The sequence below is a fragment of the Capsicum annuum genome, chromosome 3 (assembly GCF_002878395.1).
Source record: "Capsicum annuum cultivar UCD-10X-F1 chromosome 3, UCD10Xv1.1, whole genome shotgun sequence".
NCBI classification, from domain to species: domain Eukaryota; kingdom Viridiplantae; phylum Streptophyta; class Magnoliopsida; order Solanales; family Solanaceae; genus Capsicum; species Capsicum annuum.
In genome coordinates this window covers 64,612,625-64,630,380 of record NC_061113.1, presented here as the reverse complement: position 1 = coordinate 64,630,380, position 17,756 = coordinate 64,612,625, and the positions used below count along the sequence as shown (strand labels likewise).

At 32.4% G+C, this 17,756-nt stretch overlaps 1 pseudogene; it reads left to right on the top strand.

Moving 5' to 3' along the window:
• Nucleotides 1-4,731: 4,731 nt before the first annotated feature.
• Nucleotides 4,732-14,706, top strand: LOC107865384 (annotated as a pseudogene).
• The last annotated feature ends 3,050 nt before the right edge of the window (nt 14,707-17,756 follow it).

Here is a 17,756-nt window from a genome sequence, read left to right as displayed (position 1 = left end):
CCTAGAATAAAAAAATCAAGAAGACAAGCATGTCAGCTGGAAGATAAGATAAGAAGCAATAGTGGAGATATGAAAAAATAGCAGATACGACAACGAGAAGATATCAACGGAGCAATAATGGAAGACAAGATATTAAATTTTACATAAAATTATTGTATAAATTTTTAGCCTTTTTTTTTAGCCTTTTTGACTTTTTTTAAGGCTATAGCACTAATTCTTGTAGCCTTTTAGGCTATGACACTAATTCTTGTCTCATAAGAAGACTTTTTAGGATTTTTAGAAAACGTGTAAGTAATGTAAAGACTTTTGTAAAAAATTCATTCTATAAATAAAAGGAACCGAAGGCATTGCAAAGCAAGCCTTCATGTGTTGAAGCACAAATACTCTCTCCTGTCCGCAATAAATATTTTGCTTAGTTAATTAAAAAACAGATATATTTCAATGGAAAAGCTATGGAGGAACAAACCTCAGAAATATCAAACCTACCCGAACAGCTATATTTATTTATGATTATGAATAGCTAAATTCATAATTCCCAACAATCATGATATGATAAAATAAATTCATATTAGTTACTTTATAGTAGAATTATTCGAAGAATAATATGTTAAGAAGTTTATTAGCAAAGTGGAAACGGAGAAAAATCCCTAAGAACTATGCCATCCTAAAGGTGAAACCAATGAGGCAAGAAGCCGTGGTGGGGAGTAACCAGAGTAGAGGCACTGTTTAAGGGAAAAGTATCCAAATTACCATGCTAATAGTGACCGAAGAACATGTTATTTAAGAATAATCTAGTATATAGTAATCTAATATGACCATATTTTGTTATGTATATGATTGGAGGGAATATTTTGAAAATAGCAATTTTATGAAAATGGATAATTATTTATCTGATGTGATGGTAAATAAATTTAAAATACTTATTTTGTATGCACTTAAGGATATAAAAGTAGTAGATATAAGAAAAATCATATTAGAAAAAACATTTGGTAAATATTATATGACTAGAGTAAATTACATACCATACCTACCTAACTACTCTTACAAATACTTACCATGATAAATTACACAGAATTTTTGGAAAAAGATATGAGAAACATACAGTTAATAGAAAAACAGATGAAACTAAATTTAGACAAATACATGAAAACTAAAGAGATAAAATATATAGAATTTCTTAGTAAAAGTATGCAAGAACTACTAAGGCTAAAACAAACAACTACAAAATATTTAGTCAATTTTAAATGATAGATAATCTTAAAGTCTTAATCCTATATATACTTAGAGATATAGAAATTATAGATACTAAAAAAATAATATTAGAAAAAGTATTAGACTATGAAATTGAAATCATAAATTGGATAGCACAGTTATACCTAGATAATAACCCAGAAGGATATTATTCAGATTAAGAAATGTTAGAATATATTAGAAAAACTAGAGAAAATCAAGATAATCTAAATAAAGAAATTAATTATAGAAACCGAATTAGAAAAATAATGGAAAATCTAAAAGAAAAATTAATATGGATAGAAGAAATTTTAGAAAATTTAGAAAAAAGTACATGTGATAGTTTATATAATTTAAAAAACTCGCTACGAGAAGAACAACACAAGATAATAAATAACATTGAAAATCTAGAATTAAATATACATTACAGTACAATTAGGATAAGTTATTATATAGAAATCTATAACTCTGCAATTACTACAGGATAAAATAATAAACTACACAAATTAATGAATACATCTTACGGAAAGAATAAATCATTAAAAGATATTGAAACAAAATTTAAGAAATATCCACACACAAAGAAAAATAGATTCATTATACATATAATAGATCTATTTTACAAGTTAGTTATCCGCATAGATCCACACCACCCTACAAATAATGGTATGTTTACACCAGAATATTAAAATTTTAGTCAACTTTTATTTTATACTTGACACTAGTTATTGCAATAAATTTTCAGCTAATTAGTGAGCCAACTAAACAAACAAAACAAAATAATAAATCCACTTTCTTCTTAGTGGTGCTGAGAAAAATTTCAAATGGATGTCATTATTTCATAATTTCAAGCTTCAAAAAGTAATTTTCCCCCCCTGTTTTTTGAGGATAGGAGAAACCATGTAATAAGCAAACAAAGAAAATAATATAGCTAGATTTAACATAACGACAAATTGTATTAAACAGTCCTTCCAACATATGAAGTAGAAAACATTAAGTCATAATTACTTGATGTAGTTAGTGTTTAAAACAATCATTTGCAGCTAAGGTTTAGAGTAAATAGGTAAATATACATGTCTCTTGTATTTGCATATTCGTATATTTTGCGACGTATATACAAATCTCTATGATTTTCGGTCATGAAATCGCGTCTTTGCAATACCACTAAACTTTTGCCCACTCTGATGGTTCAACTCCTTGTTTTAAACAAACTACGTAGTTTCGACCAAAAAAATAATTTCCCGTTCCGTATATTTTTTTGAGAAAAGAATTTATGCAGAGGACTCCTTTGAAGCTGAAACTAAATATTATAGTAAAAGTTACATAAATTCCAATCATGTTGGAGATAATTAATCTCTATCTCAATTTTTTTCAAAATACTAAAAATTCTTGATTTAATTTTTTTCAAAGTACTAAAAATTCTTGATTTAATTTTTTTCAAAATACTAAAAATTCTTGATTTATTCCACGTGAATACATCACTTAATTTTACACAAAAACATTACATTTTTCGGATGCATTACTTAATTTTACACTGATACATCATATTCTTCTGAATATATTACTTTATTTTACACGAATACATCACATCTTTTAGATACATCACTTATTTTTTACACGTATTGTAATGACCCTCCGGGCCCTTTGTGAAATTTTTTCATCTTCCTTATTTTAGCTCGCCCCGTAGTTTGTGTACATGATTTATGACTCACAGAATGAGTAATACAAATTCTTGAGGTATTCGAAAGTAATTGAATTCATTAGTTGAATTGTTGAGTTTGAATAAATTTAAGCTTGATCACGGTCAATCTTTGATCAAGACAACCTCGATATGATATTTTAATATTTTCAATAGGTCTGGAACACAATTTTTAGTCAATATACATATTTAATTTATTTCCTCAAGGTTCCGAATAATATTCAAGCACCTATTGGGTATTTTAAATATTATTATTGGTGGTAATGAGCCAAGTTAACATTTTCTTGTTTATTGAGACCTATGTATAAGCATTAATTTTAAGAGGGGAGGATTTATCATGTTTATATAATAATAATACTAACATCAGAAGTTGGGAGCAAGAAGAGAGTAATATGTTTTCCTATCAATTCTATATCTGTGGTTAAGCGGATTGGTGAATTGGCCATCCCTGTATGTGAAGTTGATTAGTTAAATCATATTAAAATAAGAAAAAGTTGGTGAATTGACTCAATTATGTAATGAATGGGTGGATTATTACTGTATATCTATAAAAATACTATAGTTATTGGTTGGATTTGGCTGCTAAGTTGGTGGAAAATTCCACCACTGGAAACAATGGTTGGTTGCCTATAAAATTAATAACGAATGTAGTAATTATTGTCAATTATAATAATGGTTAAAGTTGATAGTTCCTGTTTCATGGTTAACTAATGCACCTTTCATGGTTTCTCTAATAACCTAGGATTAGTATGTTGTTTTCATGTTGTTCTGTAGTTATGATTTCAATAAAATTTTAGGCTTTAAGCCTACAGTTCTTAGAATAGAAATTTACAAGATGTGTCGTGAGATTTGAATTCAGAGGGAACGGAACGGTATGCAGACTTCTGTACTTTTCTTTGAGAGGCTATAAGACACTAGGAAAATTTAAATTCTTCTTTCTTATGTGCTATTACTTGATTTCAATTGGTATCTGACTTTTTTCATTCTTATTTTCACAAATGGTAAGAACACGAACAAATTGAGCAAGAGTTAAGGTGCCTCAACCAGCTCCTGAGGCTGTAGTTTGGGATAGAGACAGGCAAGGAGAGACGAGGAAGAGGACGGAGAGCTACACCCACCAGGGGCAGAGCTCAGGATGTAAGACTATCTAGAGAGAGGCTAGTATCTCTTCCCCACATAAGGATATTACTGGGATGATAGAGGATGAAGCGGTGCTAGTACCAAATGAGAGAATGCCGATTCTTGATGGGGTTGCACTAATTCAAGGAGGTACAACTTCGATTCAGATTTCTTCCGTGGTGATTCAGCAGGTTCAAAGTTTTTTAAGTGGTTTGGCAGGAACAGGGACTATTCCTGCAGCACCCGCAGTTCAACATCTAGGGTTTCGGTATGCTGCTACTGTAGCTCCTCCGATGGAAGAAGCGATGAGGTCAAATGTTTTTCTGAGATAGGTAGTGGGTTCGGTAATGACTTAAGATGAGCATGATTTATTCTGTAAGTTTATCAAGATGAAGCCTCATGTTTTTCATGAAACTGAGTCTAAGGATGCCTACAAATTTATTATTGACTGTCATGAGAGGCTTCACAAGATGGGTATAGTTGAGAGGTATGGTGTAGAACTAGTTACTTTTTAGTTTCAGGGGAATGCTAAGATGTGGTGGAGACCTTATGTAGAGTGTACAGATACAGGTTTGCCTACCTTGACTTGGACTCAATTTTACTCAGTTTTTCTAAAAAAGTACGTGCCTCGTACTTTGAGAGATGGAAAAAGGGATAAGTTTACTAATCTTAAGCAGGGGAATATGTCAGTTGCGGCCTATGAGGCAAAATTCCATTCATTGTCTCGGTATGCATCTCATTTGTTAAAAATTGAGGAGGAGAAGATTTATTTTTTTGTGAAGGGTTTGAATACAGGTCTCCAAATTTCTGTGTTTCAGAAGACATCTTCAGGTAGGCTTTTCCAAGAGATGGTTGATTTTGTTAAGAAGGCGGAGTCAAAAAAGAAGGCCCGCATAGGAGGTAGTTTCAGTGGTTCTTATTCTAGGAGTCAGAGTTCACAGGGATACCCTACCCACCCTATTCTGTCAGCTATGCAGGTATCTGTTGGTGGCCTGTTAGGAGCTAGCCAGCCATTTTCAGACTTTGATGGTTACCTCGCTTCATCTTTATCAGCTTAACGACCTACCTTGGATCGTATATGTTATGAATACGGTGGAGCTGGTCATATCAGGAGGTTTTGTCCTAATATGAGGCAGTTTGATCATTCTATCCAGCAACAGACTCTAGAGCTCTAGTTCCAGCAGGTAGGGGAGGTGGTGGTAATGGTAGAGGTCGTCCACAGGGTGGTCGTGGTGGTCATTAGGCAGGTAGGGGTGGTAACCAGCCCCATTAAGATGGTTCTTATCTTGGTAGGGATGCCGTTCAGACTAGTGGTAAGGCCCATATCTATGCCTTCCCAGGCAGGCTCGAGGTAGAGGCATCAGATGCTGTTATTACAGGTACTATTCTTGTCTGTGACCAAATGGCCACTATATTATTTGATCCTGGCTCTATTTTTTCATACGTATCTACTAATTTTGCTATGGGATTGGACATAGTGTGTGATTTACTTGACTTTCCAATTCACGTAGATACTCTTGTTGGTGATTCTGTTATTGTTGATAGGGTTTATCATTCTTGTTCTGTTATGTTTAAGGGGTATCGAACTTGGGTAGATTTAGTGATTCAAGACATGGCAGATTTTGATATAATTTTTGGTATTAGTTGGTTGTCTCCGTATCATGCTATATTGGACTATCGTGCTAAGATAGTGACCGTGGCTATGCCGGGAATGGATATACTTGAGCGTGAGGGTGATTATAGTCTTGCTCCAGTGAAACTAACATGCAAAGAGGTTAATTGGGAGAGCTCGTTTGTCCTTTCTAGCATATCTTTGGGCCACTTTTGCATAGGTTACATCTATTGAGTCAGTTCCTGTGGTATGTGAGTTCCAAGAGTTTTTTCCTACAGATTTGCCTGGTATGCCACCTGACCGTGACATTGATTTCTATATTGATCTAGATCCAGGTACTCGTCCTATTTCTATTCCTCCCTATAGGACGGCTCCGACTGATTTGAGGGAGTTAAAGGCTTTGTTGCAAGATTTGTTGAGTAAGGGTTTTATCTGTTCGAGTGCCTCTCCATGGGGTGCTCACTACTAAAAAAATGCCAAAAAGCGATGGTCATCGTCTCTTTCTTGGCCAAAAGTAACGAAAAAACATCGCTTTATTTTTCATTGCAAAAAGGATCGTTGTTTTTTTGAAAACGACGGCCTGCGTCGCTTTTATTACGACGGACCACGTTGCTCTTATGAGTTTATTTTTTAGTTATTTTTAGAAAAAGTGACGTTGTGCATCATTTTTTGTTCTTCATTTGAAGAACACATGATGAACAAAAAACGATGGACATCATCACTTTATTGAAGAAAAAATATAATTTTTTTCAGAAAAAGCGACGTTGGTCGTCGCCTTTTATTCTTCATAATGATTAAAAAAGCGACGACCATCGTCGCTTTCTGTTCTTCATAATAAATAAAAAGTGACGTTAATCGTCGCTTTCTGTTCTTCATAATAAATAAAAAACGACGTTAGACGTTGCTTTTTGTTCTTTATAATGAATAAAAAAGCAACAACCATCGTCGTTTTTCTTTAAAATAAAAATTCTGATTTAAAAAGCAACGCAAAATGTCCGCATTTCTGAAAATGTATTTCAAAAAAGCGACGGACAAAAGGGACCCTGTCCGTCCCTTTTCTGCTTTTTTATTTTTGGATGCAGAAATTTGAATTTTCTGCATCTCACCTGCCAAATAAAAATGCAATTCAATATATACAGCCTCATGCAACACACATTTCTAAAATAATCATACAACGCACTACTTTATCAAAATATTTAATCAATTCAAATCAACAACATTTAAACAATCAATCCAAAATTCAAAACACTTAATAATTAATACAACAACATCCAAAACACTTAAATAAAATCCTAAATTTTTTTCATTAGTCTATTGGGGTCCTAGATTTCTTCTTAGCAGTTGACTTCGAACACTTATCAGGACGAGGACGATCACCGTCACCACCAGATGTCATCTGTATGCAAGTTTACATTAAAACATAAAAAAATCAAGTCATTATTTCATATTTCATGTGCATACACTTAACTATTTTTAAGTTACTAGTACACATTTCATGTCACTACACTCGAACCATTTTCAAGTCGCAAGTTCACAATTTCAAGTAACTACACTTAACCGTTTTCAAGTCACAAGTTTGCAATTTCAAGTCACTACACTTAATAATTTTCAAATAACTTATTCACATTGCAAGTCACTACACTCAAACCATTTTCAAATAGCTAATTGACATTTCAAGTCACTATACTTAACCATTTTCAAAACACTACACTTAACCATTTTCAACTCTCTAATTCACATTTCAAGTGACTAAACCTAATCAATTTCAAGTCATGAATTCACATTTCAAGTGCCAACACTAAACCAATTTCAAGTCATGAATTCACATTTTTAGGTGATTACACTATACTAATTTCAAAACACAAATTCACCTTTCAAGTAACTGCACTAAATCATTTTCTAGTCGCTAATCCACTTCTCAAGTGACAACACTTGATCACTTTGAAGTTACTAGTACACATTTTAAAATACTACACTTCCATTTTCAACTCTTTAAATTCATATTTCAAGTGACTAAACCTAATCATTTTCAAGTCATGAATTCACATTTCAAGTATCAACACTAAACCAATTTCAAGTCACGAATTCACATTTTCAAGTGATTACACTTTGCTAATTTCAAAACACAAGTTCACCTTTCAAGTAACTACACTAAACCATTTTCAAGTCGCTAATCCACTTCTCAAGTGACTAGTACACATTTCAAAATACTACACTTAACCATTTTCAACTCTCTAATTCACATTTCAAGTGACTAAACTTAATCATTTTCAAGTCATGAGTTCACATTTCAAGTGTCAAAACTAAACCAATTTCAAGTCATGAATTCAAATTTTCAAGTGATTACACTTTACTAATTTTAAAACACAAGTTCAACTTTCAAGTAACTACACTAAACCATTTTCTAGTCGCTAATCCATTTTTCAAGTGACTACACTTGATCTCTTTGAAGTCACTAGTACACATTTCAAAATACTACACTTGACCATTTTTAACTCTCTAATTCACATTTCAAGTGACTAAATTATTTTCAAGTCATGAATTCACATTTCAAGTGTCAATGTTAAACCAATTTCAAGTCATGAATTCACATTTTCAAGTGATTACACTTTGCTAATTTCAAAACACAAGTTCACCTTTCAAGTAACTACACTAAACCATTTTCTAGTCACTAATCCACTTCTCAAGTTAATACACTTGATCACTTTGAAGTCACTAGTACACATTTCAAAACACTACACTTGACCATTTTCAACTCTCTATTTTATATTTCAAGTGACTAAACCTAACCATTTTTAAGTCATGTATTCACATTTCAAGTGCCAACACTAAACCAATTTCAAGTCATGAATTCACATTTTCAAGTGATTACACTTTACTAATTTTAAAATATAAGTTCACCTTTCGAGTAACTACACTAAACCATTTTCTAGTCGCTAATCCACTTTTCAAGTGACTACACCTAATTTCATGTTTGTGGGTCAAATTTCACCGAGATTAACAAAATTAAAGAACAATAATTTTAAAAAATATAAAATCAGCAACCTAGTTGTAATTTTAGAGCAAATCAGCGTATTCAACATACATGAACACATAAAATAAAGGAATTGAATCAAATTTAAGTCAAACATCACAAAAATTTTAATCTATGAATCTGATTTTAAAACAAACAAACATGTAATTAGAGGTATTGAGGAATCAAACTGAACAATAATAGAAGAGAAGTTCATTGAAAACCTCATCATCCATCAACTCAGGCGAGGACATGACGAATGAAAGACGAGGGAGGCAAAGGGAGAACGGATTGGTGGAGGTTGCCAGGGGTTGGCTATGGATTAGCTGCTGCTGGCGGCTCTTGGTGTTGGTTTTATAGGTTTCCGGTAGTTAATGGTTGTTGGATGATGGCTGAGCGGAGAAAAGAATGAGGCGGTAGGAGATCTTCGCTGGTTTGCTCGCTGGCTGAATAGCTACTTGCAGCGGCGGCTGGTGGCGCTGACTGGAGCGGTTGCTGGTGGCACTGGATGAAGCATTGACTTGGTATTATTAAGTGGTGATTCGGTTGGATACAGGTTAGACAGTTGCCCATGATGGATTGGTCGGTGGAGAAGGCGTGGAGGTCAAGGGAAAGAGGGGATGGCAATTTTTATCGGATTAGAGAGAAAAGCTAGAGAAAGAGGTGGATGTTTTTTGTTAGAATGAAATTAGGTTTAGGGTTTGTTGTCAGTTTAGAAGGAAAGAAATAAAGTTATAGATCTCAGTCATTGGATCAATTTTGATCGACGACAAAGATCAAATTGATCTAAAAATGTGCTAGAATTTAAATTTCAATTTGAGATAAGAAATTTAGCTAAAATTATCATTAACTTGATACAAAATGGCTAGAAAATAAAATTAAGAAATTGAATTAAATTAGGGTTGCTATTTTAATAAATATACAAATGACGAGAAAATAGTAAGATGTCGATATTAAAATAAACTAAGCATGTAAGAATTAATGTTACATAAAATTACTATATAAAATAGCAGCCTGAGAAAGGTACCGTGAGGTCAAAATTGGGTGTCAACACAACTAACCCGATTTAGTCACACAAAATGGGTCTGCGGAGGGTAGAGTGTACGCAGACCTTACCGGATAGGTTGTTTCCAATAGACCCCCAGTTTAAGAAAAATAGTCTGAAGCAGTCCAATTTCAAGTAGGGGTGTGCAAAAACTGAACCAACCACTAAACCGAATCGATAAAAATGTTATTGGTTTATTGTTATTGGGTTATTAGGTTAACGATTTTTTAATGGTTTTATAATTTTTTTTATTGGGATATTGGGTAAACCGATAACTCAATAAGAATATTCCAAATTGCATTTTCCCATATATATATATATATACCTACTCTATATTTCTCTTTCATTTCTATAAACCTATTCAATTTCTCGAAAACTTATTCAAGCTTGAAGATTCTTGTAAAATAAAACACATCATGTAGTATTTTTTGCTACAACTAAAATTTCATTTTTTTTCTTGTTAGTTGCTAATATTTCTATTTTATGCATATTTTCTTATAGGTTAAATCGAAAATCGAATCGTTAAGGACTAAAAATTGATAAACCAAAAATCAATAAAAAATATCTTATTGATTTAACATATTTAAAAATCGATAACCGATAAATCAAATCGATAATATATAAAATCAAATCGAACCGACCGATGCACACCCCTAATTTCAAGAAAAAATAGTGATAATTGATTTTAATATTGATTGTTGATCAAATATGATGAAGGTTGAGATTAAAATTGAACACATGAGTCAATTTGGGATTAGAAATTGGGTTAAAAAAGATTGAATTGGAGATTTTGATTACGTTCATACAATGTATTAATCTGATGAATTGTCGGTTAATTAGCTTCATTATTATAACTCCAATAGTGTATTATTACCTTGATCATATGATGTTAACGTATTATTCAAAATATTTGAATAGCTTTTAACTACTATGTACATCACTATACGAGAGATACATACTTATATATATACATATACATATATATATATATATATATATATATATATATATTTGACTATATCAACTTTGTAATATGTGCTATATACATCACATACATGAGTATATTACCTCGTAATACAGCGTATTTCATATATACTTTGATAAATTATCGTTTAATTTAGCTTACATTACTATATTATAATTTCAATAGTATATTATTACCTTAATCAATCGATCGTATGATATCAATGTATTCAATATATATAGTTGATTGATTATCAACTTCAAAATATGTACTATATACAACACATACACAGGTATATTACCTCGTAATACAATGTATTTTATATATACTCTGATGAATTATCATTTAATTTAGCTTATATTATTATATTATAACTTCAACAGTATATTATTATCTTGATCAATCGATCGTATGATATCAATGTATTCAATATATAATTGAATACACTTAATTTTTTTAAATATAAAAATTATTTATTTAATAGTAAATCAAAAATATCAAAATCGATGGACAGTGTCATTTTCATAAAGTTAATTTTTATTTATTTTTAACAAAAGAAAAAATTAAATTTAAAAATCGACGGACAACATCACTTTTTATCATAAAGTTAATTTTATTTATTTTTAACAAATACGGAAAAATAAAATCAATTAAAAATTGCGATGGATAGCTTCGCTTTTCTATAATTAATATTTTAAAAATAAAAAATTATAGTGACCTTGTCCGTCGATTTTAATAAAAATAAAAATTAAATTTAAAAATTGACAGACATCATCGCTTTTTAAAAAATTAATTTTTATTTAGTTTTAACAAAAGCAAAGTTGTTCGTTGCTTTTTGTAAAAAAAAAAATTAAAAAAAATTACAAATTACAATGGATAGCATCGCATTTCTAGAATTAATATTTTAAAAAATAAAAATTATAGCGACGTTTCCCGTTGCTTATTATAAAAATAAACAAAAATAAAAATCAAATTTAAAAATAGACGGACTATATTGCTTTTCAAAAAATTAATTATTATTATTTTTAAATAAATTACAACGGTATTCATCACATTTATTAAAAAAATATAAATTATTTTTAATTAGTTGGCACTATAATCCGCAAAAAAAGCGATGGATACTAAGACATTGATCGTCGATTTTAATAAAAAATAAATAAAAATTAAAATTAAACTAAAAAAGTGACGGACAATGTCGTTTTTTAAAGTGACACAGTTCGTTGCTTTTTTTTTTCCATCACTTTTTGGCCCTTTTTAGTAGTGGCTCCTATTTTTTTATGAATAAGAAGGATGGTAGTCTTTGTATGTGTATAGACTACAGGCATTTGAACAAAGTTACGATCTGTAATAACTATCCTTTGCCCTGTATCGATGATTTATTTGACCAGTTACAGGGTGTATCTATATTTTCTAAGATTGATTTGAGGTCCGGCTATCATTATTTTAAGATTCGGCCTGATGATATTCCTAAGACTACTTTTCAAACCAGGAATGGGCACTATGAGTTTCTTGTGATGTCTTTTGGGTTGACTAATGTCCTAGCTTCTTTTATGAGTTTGATGAATCAGATATTTAAACCTTACTTGGATTCTTTTATTATTGTCTTTATTGATGATATTCTAGTTTATTCTATGAGTAAAGAGGATCATAAGAATCATTTAAGGACTGTTTTAGGTTTGTTAAAAGAGAAAAAGCTTTATGCAAAGTTTTCTGAGTGTGAGTTTTAGTTGGCTTCTGTATCTTTTTTGGGGCATGTACTTTTGAAAGAAGAGGTGATGGTAGTGCCACAGAAAATTAAATCAGTTAAGAATTGGGCTAGGCCCACTTCAGTAATAGAGATTCGTAGCTTTATTGGCTTAGCAAGTTATTACCGCAGGTTCGTGAAGGAGTTTGCTTCTATTACTACTCATATGAAGCGGTTAACTCAGAAGAATGCATCTTTTTTTGGATTGATGTGTGTGAGGAGAGTTTTCAAAAGCTCAAGACCTTGTTGACTACCGCTCCTAATCTTGCCTTGTCAGTAAAGGGTAAGAATTTTATTATTTATTGTGATGCCTCATATTCTGGTTTAAGTGCCGTGTTGATGCAGGAAAGGAATGTTATTACTTATGCTTCGAGGCAATTAAAGCCCAATGAGAAGAATTACCCCACTCATGATTTGGAGTTAGCTACTGTGGTTTTTCCTCTTAAGATATGGATGCATTACTTGTATGGGGTTTGTAGTGAAGTGTTCACTGATCACTGCAGTTTACAGTATGTGTTCACGTAGAGGGATTTGAATTTGAGATAGCGTAGATGGATGAAGTTACTTAAAGATTATGATATTACCATTCTCTAGTATCTGGGGAAGGCTAATATGGTCGTTGATGCTTTGAGCAGGAAGTCAGCAAGTATGGATAGTTTGGCTTATTTGAATGCTAGCAGGCATCCGTTGGCTAGAGAAATTTAGACTCTAGCTAACAAGTTTATTCGACTTAAGGTGACTGAGATAGGAGGAATTCTAGCCAGCATTGAGGCAATGTACACATTTTTTGATCAAATCAAGGCAAAACAATTTGAGGATGCTAAGTTGAGCAAGATTCGTAATAAGGTTTTACAAGGTGAGGCCAAAGAGGCCATTCTTGATGGCGATGGTGTGTTGCGGATTAAGGGGCGAGGCGAGTATGTGTACCCCGTGTTGATAATTTGATTCCTAGTATTCTAGACGAGGCTCATTGTTCGAAGTATTCTATATATCCTGGAGAGACTAAGATGTATCTTGATTTGAGGCAACATTATTGGTGGGGCCAAATGAAGCATGATATAGTTGATTTTGTTGCCAAATATTAGAGTTGCTAGCAGATAAAGTACGAATATCAGAAGCCTTGTGGAACTCTTCAGCAGATGCCCATTCCTGAATGGAAATGGGAGAGGATAACTATGGATTTCATTGTTGGTCTTCCCAAGACTTTAGGAAAGTGTGATTCTATATGGGTTATTGTGGATAGGTTGACTAAGTCTGCACATTTCATTCTAGTTCAGGTGACTTATAATGCAGAAAAGTTGGCCAAGATTTATCTTAAGGAGATTGTTCGATTGCATGGGGTCCCAATTTCTGTTATCTTAGATAGGCATACTCAATTTAACTCTATATTTTGGAAGAAGTTGCATGATGACTTGGCTACTAGGTTAGACCTTAGTACAAATTTTCACCTTCAGACCGATGGGCAGTCCGAGCAAATGATTCAGGTATTGGCGGATATGCTTTGTTTGTATGTGATGGATTTTGGAGGTCATTGGGATCAGTTTCTACCTTTAGCCAAGTTTGCATATGATAACAGTTATCATTTGAGTATCGATATGGCATAATTTGAGGCTTTGTATGGGAGGAGGTATAGATCTCCCATGGGATGGTTTGATGCATTTGAGGTGAAACCATGGGGTACTGATCTGTTGAGGGACTCATTGGAGAAGGTTAGATTTATCGTGGAGAAACTTATAGCGGCTTAAAGAAGGCAACAAGAGTATGTAGATCAGAAAGTTAGAGATATGCACTTTATGAAGGGTGAGCAAGTGTTACTTAAGGTTTCACCCATGAAGGGTGTATGTGTTTTGGGAAGCGAGGTAAAATCAGTCCTAGATATATTGGACCATTTGAGATTCTTCAGCGTGTGGGGCTGGTGTCCTATAGATTGGCATTGCCACCGAGTTTGTCGGGAGTTCACCTTGTGTTTCATGTATCTATGTTAAAGAAGTTTCATGGTGATGGTAACTACATAATTCGCTGGGATTCAGTCTTGTTAGATCAAAACCTTTATTATGAAGAGGAACCTATTGCTATTCTTGATAGAGATGTCCATAAGTTGAGGACTAAGGAGATTGCGTTTGTGAAGGTCCAGTGGAAAAATCATCCTATTGAGGAGGCCACTTGGGAGATCGAAGCAAATATGCGTGCAAGTATCCACATCTTTTTGTTGATTCAGGCAATTCCTTGTTTTCCCTTCTTATCTTATTTTTGCCCATTTGGGAACGAATGATTGTTTAATTTGTATATGATCTAACGAACCTCCTGATCGTTTGTTAAATTTTCTCATCTTCCCTATTTTAGCTCACCCCGTAGTTTGTGTACGTGAGTTAAACTCACGGAATGAGTAGTACCAATTCTTGAGGTGTTCAAAAGTAATTGAAGTCATTAGTTGGATTATTGAGTTTTAAGAAATTTAAACTTGATCACGATCAATATTTGGTCAAGACGACCTTGATATGATATTTTAATGTTTTCAATATGTCTGAAACTCACTTTTTAGTCAATATACATATTTGATTTATTTTCTTGAGGTTTCGAATAATTTTCGATGGTCTATTGGGTATTTTAAATATTATTTTAGTTGGTGGTAATGGGCCAAGTTAACATTTTCTTATTTTTTGAGACCTATGTATAAGCATTAATTTTAAGAGGGGAGGGTTTATCATATTTATATAATAATAATACTAACATCAGAAGTGGGGAGCAAGAAGGGAGCATCAGTAATCAGTATTTTTCTCCATCCTTGTTGAGAGAGTTTTCGACAATACCAGGTGAGATACAATTGAGTAATATGTTTTCCTATCAGTTCTATATCTGTGGTTAAGCGGAGTGGTGAATTAGCCATCCCTGTATGTGAACTTGATTAGTTAAATCATATTAAAATAAGGAAAAGTCGGTGAATTGGCTCAATTATGTAGTGAATGGGTAGATTATTAACTGTATATCTATTAAAACACTATAATTATTGGTTGGATTTGGCTACTAAGTTGGTGGAAAATTCCACCACCGGAAGCAAGGTTGGCTGCCTACAAAAGTAATAACAAATGTAGTAATTATTGTCAATTACAATAATGGTTAAAGTTCATAGTTGTTGTTTCATGGTTAACTAATGCACCGTTCATGGTTTCTTTAATAACCCAAGATTAGTATATTGTTTTCATGTTGTTCTATAGTTATTATTTCAATAAAATTTTAGGCTTTAGGCGTACAGTTCTTAGATAGGAATTTACAAGATGTGTCCTGAGATTCAAATTCTTATGTAAATTATATAATTGAATAGATTTTTACTATTCGAAAACTTTACAGAAGAGCAAGACCTTAAAAAAATAGCGTGCGTTTGAATCCTTCGATTGAGGTAAGTTACGATTTAATTGGAGCTTAGACTCAATTTAATTATGTGTGTCCTCCTAAATTGAATGCTTGTTGATTGGTATTCAGACATGCTTGAAATTGATGATATTTGGATTGTAGAGATTTTTATAATTAATTATTGAAAATTTACCTGATGGAATTATCTTATAACTTTAAGTGTACATGTAAACTTAGTACATCATATTGTATCATGAAGGGTAGTGTGAGTTTGATAAAACATGCCTAATATGGTTATGAAGGATCAGGTACCGCGTCGGTACGGATATGATATTAATATTACTTGTTTATGGAGGATTGGGTACCACACCGATGCGAATATGTATATTGATATTACTTGGTTATGGAGGATTGTGTACCACGCCAGTACGATTATGTATATTGATATTACTTGTTTATGGAGGATCGGGTACCACGCCGGTATGAATATGATATTGAAGTTACTTGTTTATGGAGGATCGGTTACCACACCGGTATAAATATGATACTTATATTACTTGTTATTGAGGATCGGGTACCATGCCGGTACGATACATGAACATAAATAGTTCCCTGCATGTCATGACTATTTGGGCAAAAATAAGTCTCATCGCATATGTGTACTTCTTTGTGTTGAATTTGAGAGGTTGTATGGGTTATTAGCAGATAAAGAGCTAATGGTGTTCTAATTGTGAGTTTTATAAGGATGTGGTTGTTATTTATGGTTTGTTGTTGATTCTTTAGATTTTTACAGTATGGTTGATACTCATGATGATTATGTGGCTTGTTTGCGAGCGTTGTTTGACCTGTTATTGCTGTATTGTTGATTTATTGAATATTTGTTATGTGATGATGCCTTTCTATTTGTTATTTGATTTATATTGTGTACATGCTATTAAATTGAGTTGACCTATGATATCTAGCAGTATATAGTGGTTTGTATTGATACTACCCTGTACTTTTTTTTTTGTTGAGTGTAGAAAGTGTTCCAGAGGCTCAAACACGACCTCACCTCTAGAGTTTGATAGCAGATCTTGATCCAAGGGTGAGCACTCCGTCTCCAGGCTACCATGGGTCATCCTATTTGTTCTTGTCCATCTTTCGGGCAATGAAACATTCTTTATTTACTTTATTTTTGGATATCTCTTTTAGACATGATTTTTTTTAGGAGTTCTTGTACGATGACTTTCGGGTCTTGGGGATTTCACTGAGTAGCTTTTTGATTTTCGCATTGATAATGATTAGCTCCAGATTACTTTTATTATGTTGGTTTTATGATAATATCGTTTTAATATTGACTAAGTGATTGGGTAACGGTTCGGTTTAGATGATTGTCACACAGAAAGATTAGTGTGGGTGTCACTAATGGCCTTTTGGGTTGTGACATGTATACATCACATTCTTTCTTCTGCATACATCACTTAATTTTATACAGATGATACATCATTTCTTCAGATAGATCATTTAATTTTTCCACAGATACATCACATTTTTATCTGAGCTTTTAAGTAAAATTACAAATTTGTGTAATTATCTAAAAGCGTTGAGATTCTAAATAGTTATGATAAGTTAAGTCGTGGCATGATGTAATTTCTTTCAATATTTTATATATCTAGCAGATTCCTATTATGATAACAATTCGCGTAGAAGATATCTTCAACAGTAAAATGCCTATAGAATTCCTTAGCTGAAGTATGTTGGAGAAATAGTTTTTTTGGTAAATTTGGATAAATAGTTGATATGACTAAAATTATCTTTTTAAATGGTCTTTGCATATTTTAATTTTGAAAGTTCTAATGACAAGATATTAACGTGAGCTACCTCGTTAATTCTAAATTTTATCAAGAACCGTATTATATAATGTAAATAATCTATATCTATAATCTATAATATATAACCTATAATCTATAATCTATATCTATAATTTATCTATAATCTAT